The sequence below is a fragment of the Triticum aestivum genome, chromosome 7D (genome assembly GCF_018294505.1).
Source record: "Triticum aestivum cultivar Chinese Spring chromosome 7D, IWGSC CS RefSeq v2.1, whole genome shotgun sequence".
NCBI classification, from domain to species: domain Eukaryota; kingdom Viridiplantae; phylum Streptophyta; class Magnoliopsida; order Poales; family Poaceae; genus Triticum; species Triticum aestivum.
Window position 1 is genome coordinate 81715134 of NC_057814.1, and position 16956 is coordinate 81732089.

A 16956-nucleotide genomic window follows, 5' to 3' on the forward strand; every position below is an offset into this window, starting at 1 on the left:
CACGAAATAAGATTAGAGCCAAAGAAAACTGCAAAACCTCATGTTGATTTTCTGTCATCACTACAGCCTGCCCAATCAGCATCAGAGAAAGCACTGACCAATGTAGAGTTAGAGCGTTCAAAGTGAAGTCCCAAACCTACTGTGTGCTTAATATACAGTATGATTCTCTTAACTGCTTTCCAATGAGTGGAGGTAGGAGCATGTAAATATTGACATACTTTGTTAACAACAAACGAAATATCTGGTCGTGTCAAGGTAAGATATTGAAGGGCTCCAACAGCACTTCTATACTGAGTACTCTCTTCTTCCTTAAGCGGTTCTCCTTCATGTGCTGAAAGTTGTTCTGAAGAGGATAACCGTGTGGGTGAAGGCTTTGCAATCCTTCATTCCCATCCGAGCTAGTAGTTTGGTAACATATTTTTCTTATTTCAGCACTATGCCATCTTGAACCTTCTTAACTTCAATGCCTAGGAACAAGTGCAAATCACCAAGATCTTTCAAGGCAAACTCTAAGCTCAAATCATGTAGAAGAGCATTAGTAGCATTTTGTGAGGAGCTTGCAACTATGATATCATCGACATATATAAGCACAAAGATGACAATATTTGCCTTGTTGTAAATGAAGAGAGATGTGTCAGCTTTTGATGCAATAAAGCCAAGACATTTTAACTGTAAACTCAACCTGGAGTACCATGCTTTGGGTGCCTGTTTCAGACCATAAAGTGCTTTGTCAAGTTTGCACACATGGTGAGCTTTATGTTTATCCTCATAGCCTGGTGGCCGTTTCATCTAGACCTCCTCTTCCAGAACACCATGCAAAAACGCGTTCTGTACATCTAGCTGTCTTAGGCTCCATCCCCTGGACACAACAATAGCTAGAACAAGTCTTATAGTTGCAGCTTTTACAATGGGACTGAATGTATCCTCATAGTAAATATCGTAACGTTGCTTGAAACCCTTAGCAACAAGACTTGCTTTATACCTGTCAATGGAGCCATCTGCCTTTTTCTTGATCCTATACACCCACTTACAATCAAGGATGTTTTTACCTTTCTGGCTTGGTACCAAGTGCCATGTCTTATTTCTCATCAATGCGGTATACTCCTCATCCATGGCCCTTTTCCACTTTTGATCTCCGAGTGCATCATTCAACCTTGTTGGTTCACCTGAAACGCACAACATGCCATACGATATAGTACCATCAGTTCTCACTTTTGGATTTCTAATACCTTTTTGTAGCCGAGTTGTGACTCTTGACGTGGCTAGTTGTGGTTGCATAGGCTATTGTATAGGAGGACGCGCGGATCCGCTGGTTGCAGAAGATCTCGGGAAGGCACATGAGTTGCCGCAGTGATCCGGTGGTCGCGGGTGTGGCCAGTTCATCCGTGGCCGCAGAGTCTACCGCTGCAGAAGATCCCACGCCAGATGGACCTGTCAGCCGCATGTGAGAACCGCGCCTCGCACTGGTTGGTTGCATGCGCGAGCCGCTCGAGGAAGATTCCCCGCGTGGGGACGTGGCAGCCGCGGGACGGGTCACTCGAGCCTGGTCCTCCTGACTGGCTGGCTCACGATCCGACGCAAATGTCTGCGCCCGATCCTAGGAGGATTGACACGCAGGAGTTGCAGGCGCTGCCAGATCATCCTCGTACGCCGCGCCAACTTCGTCTTCTTCTTGTACATGAAATATAGCACCTTTTTGGACTGGATTTTGATCATTTTGATTGTTTTGAGCGCTGTTTTCTTCAGAGACCTGCACACACGGAAGACAAGGACTGGTTCCAGTAGGGATATTATCATCATGTTGGTTAGTACAATTGTTTGCCCCGTGATCAAAATCTCGAAGTGTAGATGGAAGAAGGAGAAGGGCGCCGACATTAGGATGAAGAGATTCAAAAGGGAAAACCGACTCATCAAACACAACATCTCAAGATATATAGACTCTGCCTGTGGGAACATCTAGGCACTTGACCCCTTTGTGCATAGGACTATAGCCCAAAAACACACATTTTTTTGAACGAAACACAAGTTTGCGTCTGTTGTATGGTCTTAGATTCGGCCAACATGCACAACCAAAGACTCGAAGAGATTTGTAGTCTGGTTTAACATCGAAAAGACGTGTGATGGGATTTTCAAACTTGATGACTTTGCTAGGTCGAATATTTATGAGATATGTGGCTGTAAGAAAGGCTTCATCACAAAACTTCAGGGGCATAGAAGCGTTTGCTAGCAATGCTAGTCCTATCTCAACGACATGACGATGTTTGCGTTCAGCAGACCCGTTTTGCTGGTGAGCATGGGGATAAGAAACATGATGAGAGATTCCAATCTTTTGGAAGAATGAATTTAGTTTCTCATACTCACCACCCCAGTCGGTTTGCATAGCAAGGATTTTTGAGTTTAGTTGACGTTCAACAAGGTTTTGGAAATTGATGAATACTTGGAAGACATCAGATCGTTTCTTTAGCAAATAAATCCAAGTAAACTTGCTATAGTCATCAACGAAGCTAACATAATAAGAAAATCTACCAACTGATGTGGGAGCTGGTCCCCATACATCTGAAAAAACAAGCTGCAATGGAGCAGTGGATACACTTGTAGACATAGGATAAGGTAACTGATGACTCTTAGCTTGCTGACAAGCATCACAAATCGACTCAACACTAGACTCATAGGGAAGTTTATTCTTGCTAAGGACATGCTGAACTATAACTGAAGAAGGATGATCCAAACGACTATGCCACTTTGCCGAGGAAGGTTTGGTGACACTCCATGCTTGTTTATTCGACCATGATGAAGATGAAGATGATATGAGTGGATATAGGCCTCCCTCACACTTTCCTCTAAGGATGACTCTCCTCGTTGCCATGTCCTTGATCACAAAAGAGTAGGGATAAATATTATAAGAACATTGTTTTCAAGGGCAAAACGATGAACAGATACACGATTTTTGGAAGCATGAGGAACATGTAAGACATTGTTAAGATGCAAATCTTTTACGGGAGTTTTAACAATTGATTTACCAACATGAGTAATGTCCATACCAGTTCCACTTGCCGTGTGTATCTGATCACTGCCGTGGTACCTTTCCCGCATCGTCAGCTTGTCGAGTTCCCCGTTGATGTGCTCAGTGGCGCCGGAATCTGCATACCAATTGGTATCAATGCCGTAGCTGTTGGTGATGAGGTTGGCTGCTTTCTTCTCTTCATGATCCTCATCGTACCGATGCCAGCAGGCTCTTGCCCCACCAACATGGAACTTGTAGCAGATCTGGCACTCCGGGTAGTCTCCTTCTTGTTGTTGTTGCTGTGGTTGGGGGCGAGGTCGCTGCTGATGGCCGCCGCCACCACCGCCGCGAGCAGGGGAAGGAGAGGAGCGGTTCCCTCGACCGCGCCCTGCTCTGTTGCTTTGCCCACGGCCTCCTCTGGCACGGAACTGCCCGCGCCCCCTGTAGACCGCGTTGGCAGAGGAGCGAAAACCTGCTGGTCCATCGCCCAACATCTCAATCCGCTGATCAAACGCGGAAATATGCGAGAAGACGGTGATGGATTTCTTGATGGGGCCGACCGCTGCCACGATGGGATCGTAGTCCCGATCAACGCCAGCAAGGATGTAGTCCACCATCTCTGCATCGGTCACCGGACACCCAGCCGCATCTAGCTCGTCCCCGAGGCTTTTCATCTTGGCGATGAAGGCGTTGCTTGACATGTTGCCTTTCTTGGTGTTGGAGATGGCCATCCTCAGATTGGTTATGCGAGATTGTGACTGCGCAGCGAATAGTGTGGTAAGAGCAGTCCATAGATCAAAGGTACTGTCCTTACCGATGACCTGCGCAATGATTTCCTGAGTGACAGAGTTCAGCAGGTAGCTCAGAACCCGCTGATCCTTCGATAACCACGGGCCGTACAGAGGATTGGGCTCTATGGCCATGGTTTTGTCCACCTTGGCGACTTCTACTGTCTTCGGCGGTGCGGCGTCGCTGCCGTCGAGGAGACCGGTCACTTGCGCGCCTCGCAGTGCCGGCATGACCTGCGCCTTCCATAGGAGGTAGTTCCCCTTTGCGAGCTTCTCTGTTGGTGGAGCACCGAGGTTGAGGCCGACGGCGCTTGAGCTCGTAGCCATGGCGATGGAAGGGTGTCAGGGTTTTGTTTTTGCTAGATGATAGGGAAGAGGCCTGGCTCCGATACCATGTAAGATTGATTTGGGAAGCGTTCCTGCTCCTCCGTAGAGGAGCCGCGATGTGTATTTATTGAGGGCAGGAAACACCCCTGCCGTGGTTTACAAGAAGCTGCCGATCGCTAGGATACGACGCGTGTACAGGTAGAGAAAGATACGGAAGGGATAGAGAGATTGAGAGGTAGTTGAGATTACATCGTACAAGATATCTCTATGTCTAACAAGCCTACAGGTAGAGAAAGATACGGAAGGGATAGAGAGATTGAGAGGTAGTTGAGATTACATCGTACAAGATATCTCTATGTCTAACAAGCCTCATGGTAAAAATTAATGTCATTGTCTCAAGTTACTTTTTCTCATGAGGCATCTGTGTCCATATGTCACCATTGTTCATGCCCCTATGTTGAAAACCAAACGGGTCAGCTGGTTTTGTGCTCGTCACTGTACACTCACGCACCTCAGGATCATGTGAGTCCAGAGAAAAAGTGGCCAAAAGCACATGCAAGTTTTGAAGCTCGTTGGCAGCTGCATTAGTGAGGCGGGGTCGAAGAGAAATATTCAACAAGGAAGGTGAAAAAAGTTGTTAGCCAACAGATGGGTTGCAATGCTATTAGCAAGTTGATGACGGTGAACAAGAACTGGTGTTCAGAGGGAAGGAACAAAACTGAGAACAAGGGAACAACAAAGTGAGGACACACATACTCTTTATTTCTTTACATTTCGTTGGTAAAACCATTACACCATAAGTGCATTAGGCTATAGACCAATTAAAAAGCTGTAGTAGGAAATTTCATATCGCGGTTTCCTCTTTTTCATAGATTCATAGCACATGGACTAGACGCGCTCCACAGAGACTACCACGACCAACTCGAAAACATTTGGCCCACACGGCTGTGCAGGTGATATTACTTAACCCAATTAAAAAGACCAGTCTAACGTCGTTTACTGTGAATCGTTACGCCACGTCATCAAATGCAGGACACACATGTCATAATCGTCATCAAAATGCTCTAAGCCATCAATTAGTGTTTTTTGCAAAAGATGAGGCTTAAAATCAGTGTTTTCTGGCAGAAATTCGTAGAAGAATGTATTCTACAACCCTAAGCTTTAATGTGGTGGTTTTCTGCAATTCACTCCCTTTCCTGCCTTGTTGCTTATGATCGGCGACGCATAATAAAATCGACAACCTGATTGAAGCGACCGTTGCCACTCCCGCCCATTCCACGCAGCATGACAGGATAGAAAGTCAGACAACACTCAAGCTAAACATCAAGCGAGGAACCTGTACTGTAGAGCATTCTCAAAAGGAAATAGAGAATCCAGAGCACGAGAAAACCTTGCGGGTGCCTGCTGCTGCTGCTGTTGAAGACTTGCCGTTGCTTTCTCCCGCTGGCAGTGCGGGCAGTGACTGCAGTAGCTGCCGGTGTTGGCAGTGTCCCCGCGGATAGATAATACAACTAGTCAGTCAGAGTGCGCTAGGTGCAAAATACCATGAAAAGAAGCAAATTCTGAAAAGAAGGGGAGATGCCATGGATAGATGAGCAAACCTTGCTGTTAAATTCGTCGCAGTAGAGGTCGGATTGCTGGCCGGAGTGGCGGGCACATTCCAGACTGGATGGCGTTGGCACCGGTTGTCAGGAAGTATAGCCACGGTCTTTCCCCAGCCTTTCAACATTGCCCAAGCCTGATCGACCATCCCCTTCCGTGGGTCGTTAAGTGGGTCATGAAAGTTTCTTCCCGCCATCATACGGTGCGTAGCTAGCTAAGGTAACTAGCCGTGGGTGCGACGGTGGTGTTTGCTCAAGGTGAGTGTGTGTGATGGCACTTGGCTGCTGGTGGACGGATTTATAGGCTCACGCTCGTCGCCCGGCCGCTTGACCGGGCGGAGCCGGTCGGTTCGTTCGTCATATTCTATGGTTCAGGAGGTTGGCCATGAGCTAGCTAGAAGACGAGATCATGACCTGGAGCACGGCGTACATGGATGATTGCTTGCCTGCCCACCTGCTCCATTGACAGATTAGAATACTTCCCGCAAGCCGAAGCAAACCAACGAGAACACTCTGGCAGTTTGGCCCGAGGCTAGATCAGCCCAGAACCTTATGAACTCGCGGCGACTTGACCCGACGGAGAGCCATTGTGACTGTTCCGCAACTCCGCCGGCGAGTCTGGTCCGAGGTTGCGGAGCGTGGGCGAGCGTCGTAGACGAAGTAGTCGAACACGCGAAAGTAAATGACACAGAGAGATATGGAGGAGACCAGCTTTATTAATCAATGATCAGGTATTACAATGATGGCTCCTCGTTGCTTTATATAGGAGGTAGGTGGTCAAGGAATAAGTACCCACTTAACGAAAAGTGGGGGAAACGGGAGGGGCTACCCCGTGCGATACGCACGAGGCGCGCCGCCACCCCACGATGACCCGGTTTCCCAACACTTCCCCTTGGGTAATTATCCGTATATCCATACCTCAAAACTCCGAAAAACCCAGTGGGAAAAATATGGAGAAAGAGCACACAGTATACGTTGTTGTATTGCACAAATTGCCTCGTCAAAAACCTCGTGTGAGAAACATCAGGAAAACTCACTCAAGGGAAAAAGAGTACAATCCACTCAACCATCAAGTTGAGTACTCGATCACCAGGATCGAGATTTTAACGACGAATTTGTGAAGTTTCTCCCCCTGAACCTTGCATCTCTCTAAGTCTGATCATACCGATTCCACGCACACACCTCTCCAAGGTTGATGCCGATAATGATTTAGTGAACATATCAGCAAGATTGTCACAGATAGTATGCAAAACTCTCACCTCGTTCAACTGTTGCAGCTCATGTGCATAGAAGAACTTGGGACTAATATGCTTTGTGAGGTTACTCTTCACATAACCCATTTGGACTTGTGCAACACAAGCAACATTATCTTCATAGATAATGGTAGGGGTTTGTACGGTGTTCAGCCCACATGTCTGCTGAATGTGGCCGATCATCCGCCGAAGCGATACACACTCTTTTGACGCTTCGAATAGTGCCATGATTTCCGAGTGGTTCGTGGAAGTCGACACAAGTGTTTGCTTGGACGATTTCCAGGAAAACGCAGTTCCACCACAAAGTAAAACATATCCAGTCTGTGATTTGCAATCATGCGGGTCCGATAGGTACCCAGCATCGGCATAGCCTATAATAGATAGGTCTTGATTTCTTTATAAAACAGGCCAAAATCTTTGGTCCCTTGCAGGTAACGGAAGACGTCCTTGGCACCTTTCCAATGCCTCTTGGTAGGTTCAGAACTGTACCGAGCAAGCAAACTGACGGCGAACGCAATGTCTGGCCGTGTACAATTTGCGAGGTACATGAGTGCTCCAACTGCACTCAGGTAAGGAACCTCTAGTCCCAGAGTTTCCTCCCCCTCTTCCTTTGGCCTGAACGGGTCCTTGTCTGGCTGTAAAGATCTTCCGACCATCGGGGTCTTAGAGGGATATGCCTTATCAAATCCAAATCTCTCCAACACCTTCTGGGTGTAGGCCGACTGGTGCACTAGAATCCCATCAGGGGAATGTTCAAGTTGTAGACCTAGACAGAACTTGGTTTTACCCAAATCCTTCATCTCGAATTCCGACATCAGGTAGGAACTCGCTTCCTCACTATCCTCAGGTGTACCGATTATGTTTAAATCGTCCACGTACACTATCGTGGATTTATCACGGCAGATGTCCTCGTGCAAGGACTTAATCGTGGAGCCATCGTAGCTAGGAAGCTTAAAGGGGTTAAACGGGACAAGGAACACGAGGGTTATACTGGTTCGGCCCCTTATGGTGAAGGTAAAATCCTACGTACAGTTGAGGTGGTATTGATTAGGGTTTCGATGACCAGGGAGCTTAACTGCTATGCCCGGCTCTCGACTTGATCTTCCCTCCCCAAACCGCCGCCGGGTCGTCCCTTTATATAAAGAGGTTGACGCCCAGCGGCTCTCAGAGTCCCGGCCGGCTCATAACAGTGTCCGGCTCGGACTCTTAGCTATTCTTGCCTTACACTACAAGCTTTACCCTAACAGCGGCTAACACTACGGGCCTTAAGCCATCTCCGGGTCTTAGGCCCGTTATTGACCCGCCGTCTTCAAGTTTGGTACTGGGCTTCGCGTGATGACCATTGTGAGTAACCCGGCCCCTCCTGGGCGGGTGACTCCAATGGTTATATCCTCCACATTAGGCCCCAGATTGATTTGAACCGGTTCATGTCAATCTTCAATTCCTTTGAGAGAGAAAAAAAATCTTCCGGCTTATATTCGTGCGAAAGTTATAACCCGTCGTGATGTCATCTTCTGGATTCCTGGTAAGCCGCCATGACGTCATCTTCCATTAAGTTCATTTTTTATTCCACCATATCCTCAACGGATCTTATCTTTTAATGTCCATCCCGAAAATCGAGGCGTTTCTGTAGCGAGATAATCACGCCGTGGCCTCCTCGTTCTCGCGCCCACTTATGAGCCTCACCTTATAAATAGGCCGGCCCATGAGCCTCCAGTTACTTGTCGCCTCCATCTTCTTCCTCCTCTCGCCACTGTACTGCCGCTCGAGCTCCGCCGCCGCCGCCGCGGGTCTCCTCGTCTTCACCAACTCAGGCCGCTGCATCAACCTGACGTGACCAGAAAAAATGCGACGAACCTCCGCAGTAACTCCGCATCTGTAAGTCCCTGCACCTCTCCACCGTAGATTCGCATTTAGGGTTCCGCTGTTCTTCCTCTGTTCTTCGCTGTTCTTCTCGAGTTCCCTGTAGTTCTTCCACTACAGTCATGTTTGATCCAAAAGCAGTACGGAGCTCCTGCGGTAGTTGTTGCGCATCCATTTTTATGCTAGTAGATCCCCTTTGTCTGCAATAAGATCTCGTTCTGAATCCATGAACTTCTTCTGCGTCAGTTCTAGGTCTAGAAATATTTTCTTTTTAACCGACCGTTTTGATCCAAAATAATTACTACGATCTGTGAAACTTGTTTGCGCCACACTTAGTCAAAAATTACATCTGTTTAGCTATGGCGGCTCACGTTTCCGGCTTAAAAGAAGCCACGCGCTGTAAAATGTCCGGCTCATTTATGATCAAGCTGTAGACAACTTGAATTACTCATGACGCCCACAACGGCTTTAGATAACCCGACGGAATTAGCCATGTATCATTAGACCCCTTCATAAGCCACCATTTTGAGTGTTGAACTGTAAATTTCTTCCGGCTTATAATTGAACCGGACATTTCCCTTTTGCCATAGGCTTCATCTTCCACAATGCCACCCAAAGCTCCCAAGGCACCCATCACGTGCAACTGGATGAGATCCAATGTCACTGATGACACGTTAGCCGATTTCGTGAAGACGGGTTACCTGCCCAAGAAGGAGGTCATGTCTTATCGTGCCCCTGACCCGTCAGAGGAAAGACCTCAACCTAGAGATGGCGAGGTGGTGATATTTGCTGATCACATGAGCCGGGGCTTCGCACCGCCCGGCTCAAAATTCTTTAGAGAGGTTCTGAACTTCTTTGATCTGCGGCCGCAAGACATAGGACCCAATTCCGTGTCAAATATTTGCAATTTTCAAGTATTCTGCGAAGTCTATCTCGGAGAAGAGCCCAACCTACTGCTCTTTAGAGAGCTGTTTTATCTGAATCGCCAGAACGAGTGCGCCAACGGGCCGAGCTTGGAACTTGGTGGAATCTCTATTCAACGACGGAGAGATTGCCTCTTTCCTTACGCTGAGCCGCCTAGCCATCCAAAGGATTGGAACCAGACATGGTTCTACTGCCAGGATACCTCCCCGGCTGACGAGAGCCCTCTGCCCGGTTTTCGTGCCCTGCGTCTAGAGCCAACTCACCCCCTGCCAGACAAACTGTCTCCAGCTGAGCGTCAACCTCTGATCCCCACCATCAATAAGATCAAGGCTCTCCTGGGAAATGGCCTCAACGACATTGATCTGGTCCGGGTCTGGATCTCTTGGCGGGTGATCCCCTTGAGCCGCCGCCCCGGTTTAATGTGTGATTACACGGGCCGGAAGGATGACCCTCTGCGGCACAGCCCCAACGATCTTCCTGAGGACGTTGTGGACGACATGACCAAGTCTCTCCTGAATGAGAGCTTAGCCGACTGTGGGAGAACCGGCTTAAACCCCTTCTGCCAAGCTAACCCGGCTCCGGCGGTAAGCCACTGACCTGAACACCTTGGTTTTCCTTTTAATAGTTTTCATCTGAACTTTAAGAAATCTTTGTTGTATGTTTCAGGCTAATGACAAGTTCTGGAAGGCCAAATATGACCATGAGGCGGCCAAAAAAGCCAGGAAGGCTAAGAAAGCCGCCAGGAGAGCCGCTCCCCGCAAGAAGGGGAGTAAGCCTAGCGCCTCAGAGCTGCTTCAGCTGGATGATAGCTCCGAGTCAGAGGTAGCCCTTGTTTCTTTAGACTCTTCATTTGTTTTTTGTCTGTTTGTAACCACCTTATTGACACTGATCATTAGCAGGATGATACCGGAGCGAGTAACCCGGTGATTGAAGAGGTAACTATCCTTTCCTCCGACTCGGAGCCCTTGCCAAGGTTGAAAGTCCGAAGAGTAACCCGGAAAGTAAGATTTTCACATCCTTTAGCTTATCAAGATCCTCAATTTCTTTTGAAGCAACAGATTCATGAGAGCCGGAGACAAACCCGGGCCACCAAGGATGTAGACCTCTCCTCCGGCTTACCTGAAGCATCAAGGAAGTGCCGAGCCGAGGTTATCTCCAACTTATATCATTTTCATCCTTTGGCGGGCACCATCCCGCCAACCACTCAATTCTTCCGATTCAAACTATCAGGAAACTTCACCTTCCTCTGGTGACTCTATGCAATCCAACTTGCCGGCTTTCAAGACCGCGCCCGGGTAATGATGATCATCTTATGTTGTGCTTATCTTTACTCATGCTTTTGTACTAACCTTTTGTCCTTTCAGGGCTCAAGCAAAGCTCAACAAGAGGGCGAAGAAGAACAAACCGGTCGAAGAACCGGTCCTAACTGAACCGGAGGCTTCTGCTCAAGAGCCGCCATCTGCCTCAGCTCCTGAAGCCACCACTCCAACTGACGAGCCAGTCATAGAGGCTTCCACTAACCCGGAGATCCCCAGCCCAGCTCAACCGGCCGATGACCCGGACGTTGTAATCACCCGGACGGAATTGGTCGAGCCGGGGAGACCCACTGCGCTGGCTAAATGCTCTGCCAAGGAAGAGTTGCTAGAGCGCCGCAGGGCCAAGCTGGATATCACCAACTATGCTAACTTGAGCATTGGAGATATCGTCTCCGGCTATGTCAATCAGGTGCACAACAGCCGGGACCTGGAGATTGACATGGTAAAACAGATACAGCAAAAATCTGAGGTACAAACTCTCTTTGCTTACTCCATAGCCATCCTTACCATGCTAGCCCCCAAGTCTACTACTTATGATTGAGTACGTTGTAGACTTAGCTTCCGGCTTACTTTCATGATCCGGCAATCTTCAATTGAATCTTTCAGCATACATTAGCCCCCAAGTGCCAAGTACCTTTGCTTGTAAAGTGCTTGGGACTTTAATGCTGCATAATAGTCACTCATACTGTAACCCGGAATTTGTACAGGCTGCCTGCAAGACATTTGAGTCTGAAATCTCGAAGCTGAAGAACCGCCTGAAGACTCAGGAAACTGAGACCCGGAATGCCAACGCCAAATTTGAGTTCAGTGTTGCTACACAAGAAAAGCTGAAAAAGAAATTTGAGACAGAGAGGAAGACTTGGGCTGAAGAGAGAGCCGCCTTGCTGAGCCGGGCCGAAAAAGCAGAGGCTGCTCTAACTGAAAGAACCGCCGAACTCTCCGGCTTAAAGCGCCATGTGTCACAGATGGTCTCTGTAATCTTCGGTAAGTCATTCTGCAAGCTTTTACCAAGTTTTCATTTTTTATGTCTCATAAATCCCCCTACTGTCTCCGGCTTACCTGACTTTGTTTAAACAGGTCCCAGAAGCTCCAACCTTAACCAGAATGTTCTGACGAAGCTGAAGGCCGCGTACACTTTGGTGGAACAACTCTACACCGGGTCACAGCGCGTGTTAGCTGTTGTGGCCCGGTCCAATGAGGTTCCGACTCACCTGGCGGACGTACTCAGGCGGCTTGCCGTTCTTCCTCAGCGCTTCCAAGAGCTAAGACGGGCCTCTGCAAGAGCCGGAGCGATAGCTGCTTTGAGCCGGGCCAAGGCCTTCCTCCGGAGCTAGACCCGGCTGACATCGCTCTTGGATACCCCAGTCTGAAGGAAGACGGCACCCCCTTCGACCAAAAAGACTTTGCTGCCTGTGTGAAGATCGTGCGCCCGGTGGCCACCCTGATCGGGAATGACACCGACCTTACCAAGTACCAGCCGGGCTACGACGCGGAAAATCAGAGGATCCCCACTTCACGTTATGAAGCCATCAGCTTGACCCCGCCGACTCGTAAGCACACCTTTGCCCCAGAAGTTGACCCGGCCGGGTTAATTGATGATGAGGCTCAATTCGAGGCTTTGAGCGGCATTGACTAGAAATCATCAACCTTCCAGGTCATGGAATCAGCCGGAGGAGCGGAGAGGGATGAGCCGGAAGCTTCAACTCCACAAGCACCTTGATCTTTAGACGGCTCATGGTTGCACCTTAGAACAATGCCTCGTCTTTTGGAATCGGGGAGTCTTGTAATAGAGTAGGAAAAACACTTAATTTTGTCGTGCCATCGTGCACGTGTTGAATGCTTAACTCCATTGAAGCTGCTTCTTCTTATTCCTCCGGGTTATAATTGATCGGTTAGTTTCCTTAAGCTCGAATAGCTGTCTTTAACCATCCTGCATAGAAAACAAGTCACAAGTCTCTAGGCGGCTTACCACACTGAGAATCATAGACCTTATATACGTAACCCGGAATATGAGCCAAAGTCACTAAAGACTGGCCCTCAATTATGTCTTTGATGTAACCTTGATAGCATACTTACAAGCCTTCAAGTATGCTTCCGGTTTATGTAACCCGAATAATGAGATGAAGATCTCAACTCCGGTTTACCAGCATCATGAATACTTACTTATGTGTTTATCAACGTTGTGAATCAAAATTAAGTCGGCAAAGTAAAAGCCGCCCTTGCACACTGTTGATGTGACCAACAGAACTTGTTGTAAGTCAGAAGATCAAAAACTTAGGGGCTTCCGGTTCGAATACGACCAGAGAACCGTCCCAAAGGGGTTAGGCTAAGATTCGAATGCGATCATATAGCCCCCAGTGGCTTTGGCGATGCCAATCAAGAGGGTACCGACAGCTATGTTCTCTTTGGTTCGAATACGACCCATGTTTGAACAGGAAGCCCCCAAATGACCTTAAGAGTTGTTTAACGACGCCGATTCGAATACGATCCACGTCGGTTCCCAAAGGGGGTTGAGCTATGATTCAAATATGATCAAAGAAAACTCCCCAATGAGCTCGGCACTTTGCCAATCAAGTGGGTATCGACAGCTATGTTCTCTTTGGTTCGAATACGACCTATGTTTGAACAGGAAGCCCCCAGGTGATTATATTGTTTACGGCTAGATTCGAATACGATCATAAGCCGGATGCACCTCCAAGTGACCATGTGATGTTGTAATGGAAATAACACGTTTACCTTTGGAGGAGAAAAGGACAGAGGTCCTGCTTTATTATTTAACATAATATATACATGGCTATAGAAATATGTACATTATGAGAGCCGGTGGCTCAAGTGTAATAAGGCCGAAGCTGAGCTATGTTCCACGGCCGACGGGTCTCTTCCTCCGACTTGCGTGAATCTTTATGCTCCCGAACGTCAATAAGGTAGTATGACCCGTTGTGCAAGTTCTTGCTGACCACAAAGGGCCCTTCCCAAGGCGGGGATAACTTGTGCGCATCTGTTTGATCTTGAATGAGCCGGAGCACCAGATCACCTTCCTGGAAGACCCGGGACTTAACCCGGCGGCTATGATAACGGCGCAGGTCTTGTTGGTAAATCGCCGAGCGAGCTGCTGCCACATCACGCTGTTCGTCCAATAAGTCAAGAGCATCTTGGCGCGCCCGTTGATTATCCGCCTCAACGTAAGCCGCCACTCGAGGCGAGTCATGACGGATGTCACTGGGGAGGACTGCCTCCGCTCCATAAACCATGAAGAAAGGCGTGTAACCCGTAGACCTGTTAGGAGTAGTATTGATGCTCCATAACACGGAGGGTAACTCCTCCACCCAACAACCCGGCATCCGTTGCAAAGGGACCAAAAGCCGGGGCTTAATACCCTTCAAGATCTCCTGATTAGCTCTCTCAGCTTGACCATTGGATTGAGGATGAGCCACTGATGAAACATCAAGTCGAATATGCTCTCGTTGACAAAACTCCTCCATGGCGCCCTTAGACAGATTGGTACCATTGTCAGTTATAATGCTGTGTGGGAAACCAAAGCGAAATATCACCCTTTTCATGAACTGAACCGCCGTGGCTGCGTCACACTTGCTAACTGGCTCTGCCTCAACCCACTTTGTGAACTTGTCAACTGCCACCAAGAGGTGGGTCTTCTTATCCTTGGACCTTTTAAAAGGCCCAACCATATCAAGCCCCCAGACCGCAAATGGCCAAGTAATTGGAATCATCCGCAGCTCCTGAGCCGGCACATGAGCCCGTCGCGAGAACCTCTGACAACCGTCACATTTACTGACCAAATCCTCTGCATCAGCATGAGCCGTTAGCCAATAAAAACCATGACGAAAAGCCTTGGCCACAAGATATTTTGAGCCGGCATGATGGCCACAATCCCCCTCGTGAATCTCACGCAAAATATCTTGGCCTTCCTCAGGGGAAACACAACGCTGGAAAGTTCCAGTAACACTATGACGATGCAGCTCGCCATTGATAATGACCATTGACTTAGACCGCCGGGTTATTTGTCTGGCCAAAGATTCATCCTCAGGCAAATCTCCCCGGGTCATGTAAGCCAAGTATGGTACTGTCCAGTCTGGGGTGATGTGGAGAGCCGCCACCAACTGTGCTTCCGGGTCAGGGACAGCCAAGTCTTCCTCTGTAGGTAACTTAACAGAAGGGTTATGCAAGATGTCCAAGAAAGTATTAGGCGGCACCGGTTTTCGCTGAGAGCCCAGCCGGCTTAATGCATCAGCCGCCTCGTTCTTCCTGCGATCGATGTGCTCTACTTGGTAACCCTGAAAGTGTCCAGCAATGGCATCAACTTCACGGCGATAAGCCACCATGAGAGGGTCCTTGGAATCCCACTTGCCTGACACTTGTTGAGCCACTAGATCTGAGTCGCCAAAGCACCTTACCCGGCTCAAGCTCATCTCCTTAGCCATCCGAAGACCATGGAGCAAGGCCTCGTACTCAGCCGCATTGTTAGTACAAGGAAACAGCAACTGCAGCACATAATGAAACTTGTCACCTTTAGGGGAAGTCAACACAACTCCAGCCCCCGAGCCCTCCAATTGCCTAGACCCATCGAAGTGAATAGTCCAATATGTATTATCCGGCTTTCTTCAGGCACCTGTAGCTCTGTCCAATCGTTGATGAAATCCACCAATGCTTGAGATTTGATGGCAGTGCGGGGCACATATTTCAGACCGTGAGGCCCAAGCTCTATAGCCCACTTAGCCACTCTTCCTGTGGCTTCTCTGTTTTGGATGATATCCCCTAGGGGAGCATAACTGACCACAGTGATGGGGTGACCCTGGAAATAATGCTTAAGCTTCCGGCTCGCCATGAACACGCCGTAAACAAGTTTCTGCCAATGTGGATACCGCTGTTTGGACTCAATGAGCACCTCGCTGACATAGTAAACCGGCCGCTGAACCGGATACTCCTTACCCTCTTCCTTGCGCTCCACCACCACGGCCACACTGACGCCTCGTGTGTTAGCGGCTACATACAGTAACAAGGGCTCCTTGTCAACCGGAGCAGCAAGAACTGGGGGCTCAGCCAACTGTCTCTTCAAGTCCTCAAAGGCAGCGTTAGCAGCATCATTCCAAACAAAGTCATCTGTTTTCTTCATTAACTGGTACAGTGGCATGGCCTTTTCACCCAAACGGCTTATAAACCGGCTTAAAGCAGTGATGCGGCCTGCCAGACGCTGGACGTCATTGATGCACGCCGGCTTAGCCAGAGAGGTGATTGCCTTGATCTTTTCCAGGTTAGCTTCAATGCCTCTGTAAGAAACCAGGAAACCCAAGAGCTTGCCTGCGGGAACACCAAAAACACACTTGGCCGGGTTAAGCATCATCTTGTAAACCCAGAGATTGTCAAAGGTTTCTCTAAGATCATCTACCAGGGTCTCCTGCTCCCTGGACTTAACCACGATGTCATCCACATAGGCATGAACATTGCGCCCAATCTGATTATGAAGACAATTCTGCACGCAACGCTGATAAGTCGCCTGTGCACTCTTGAGTCCAAAGGGCATAGACACATAACAGAAGGCTCCAAAGGGAGTGATGAACGCCGTCTTCTCCTGGTCCTTAACTGCCATTTTAATCTGATGGTATCCAGAATAAGCATCCAAGAAACTTAAGCGCTCACAACCCGCCGTAGCATCAATGATTTGATCAATACGGGGGAGAGCAAAAGGATCAGCCGGACAAGCCTTGTTTAAGTCCGTGTAGTCCACACACATCCGCCAGGTGCCATTCTTCTTGAGCACGAGCACCGGGTTAGCTAACCATTCTGGATGAAAGACTTCGACAATAAACCCGGCCGCCAAGAGCCGGGCCACCTCCTCACCAATGGCTTTCCGCCTCTCCTCAT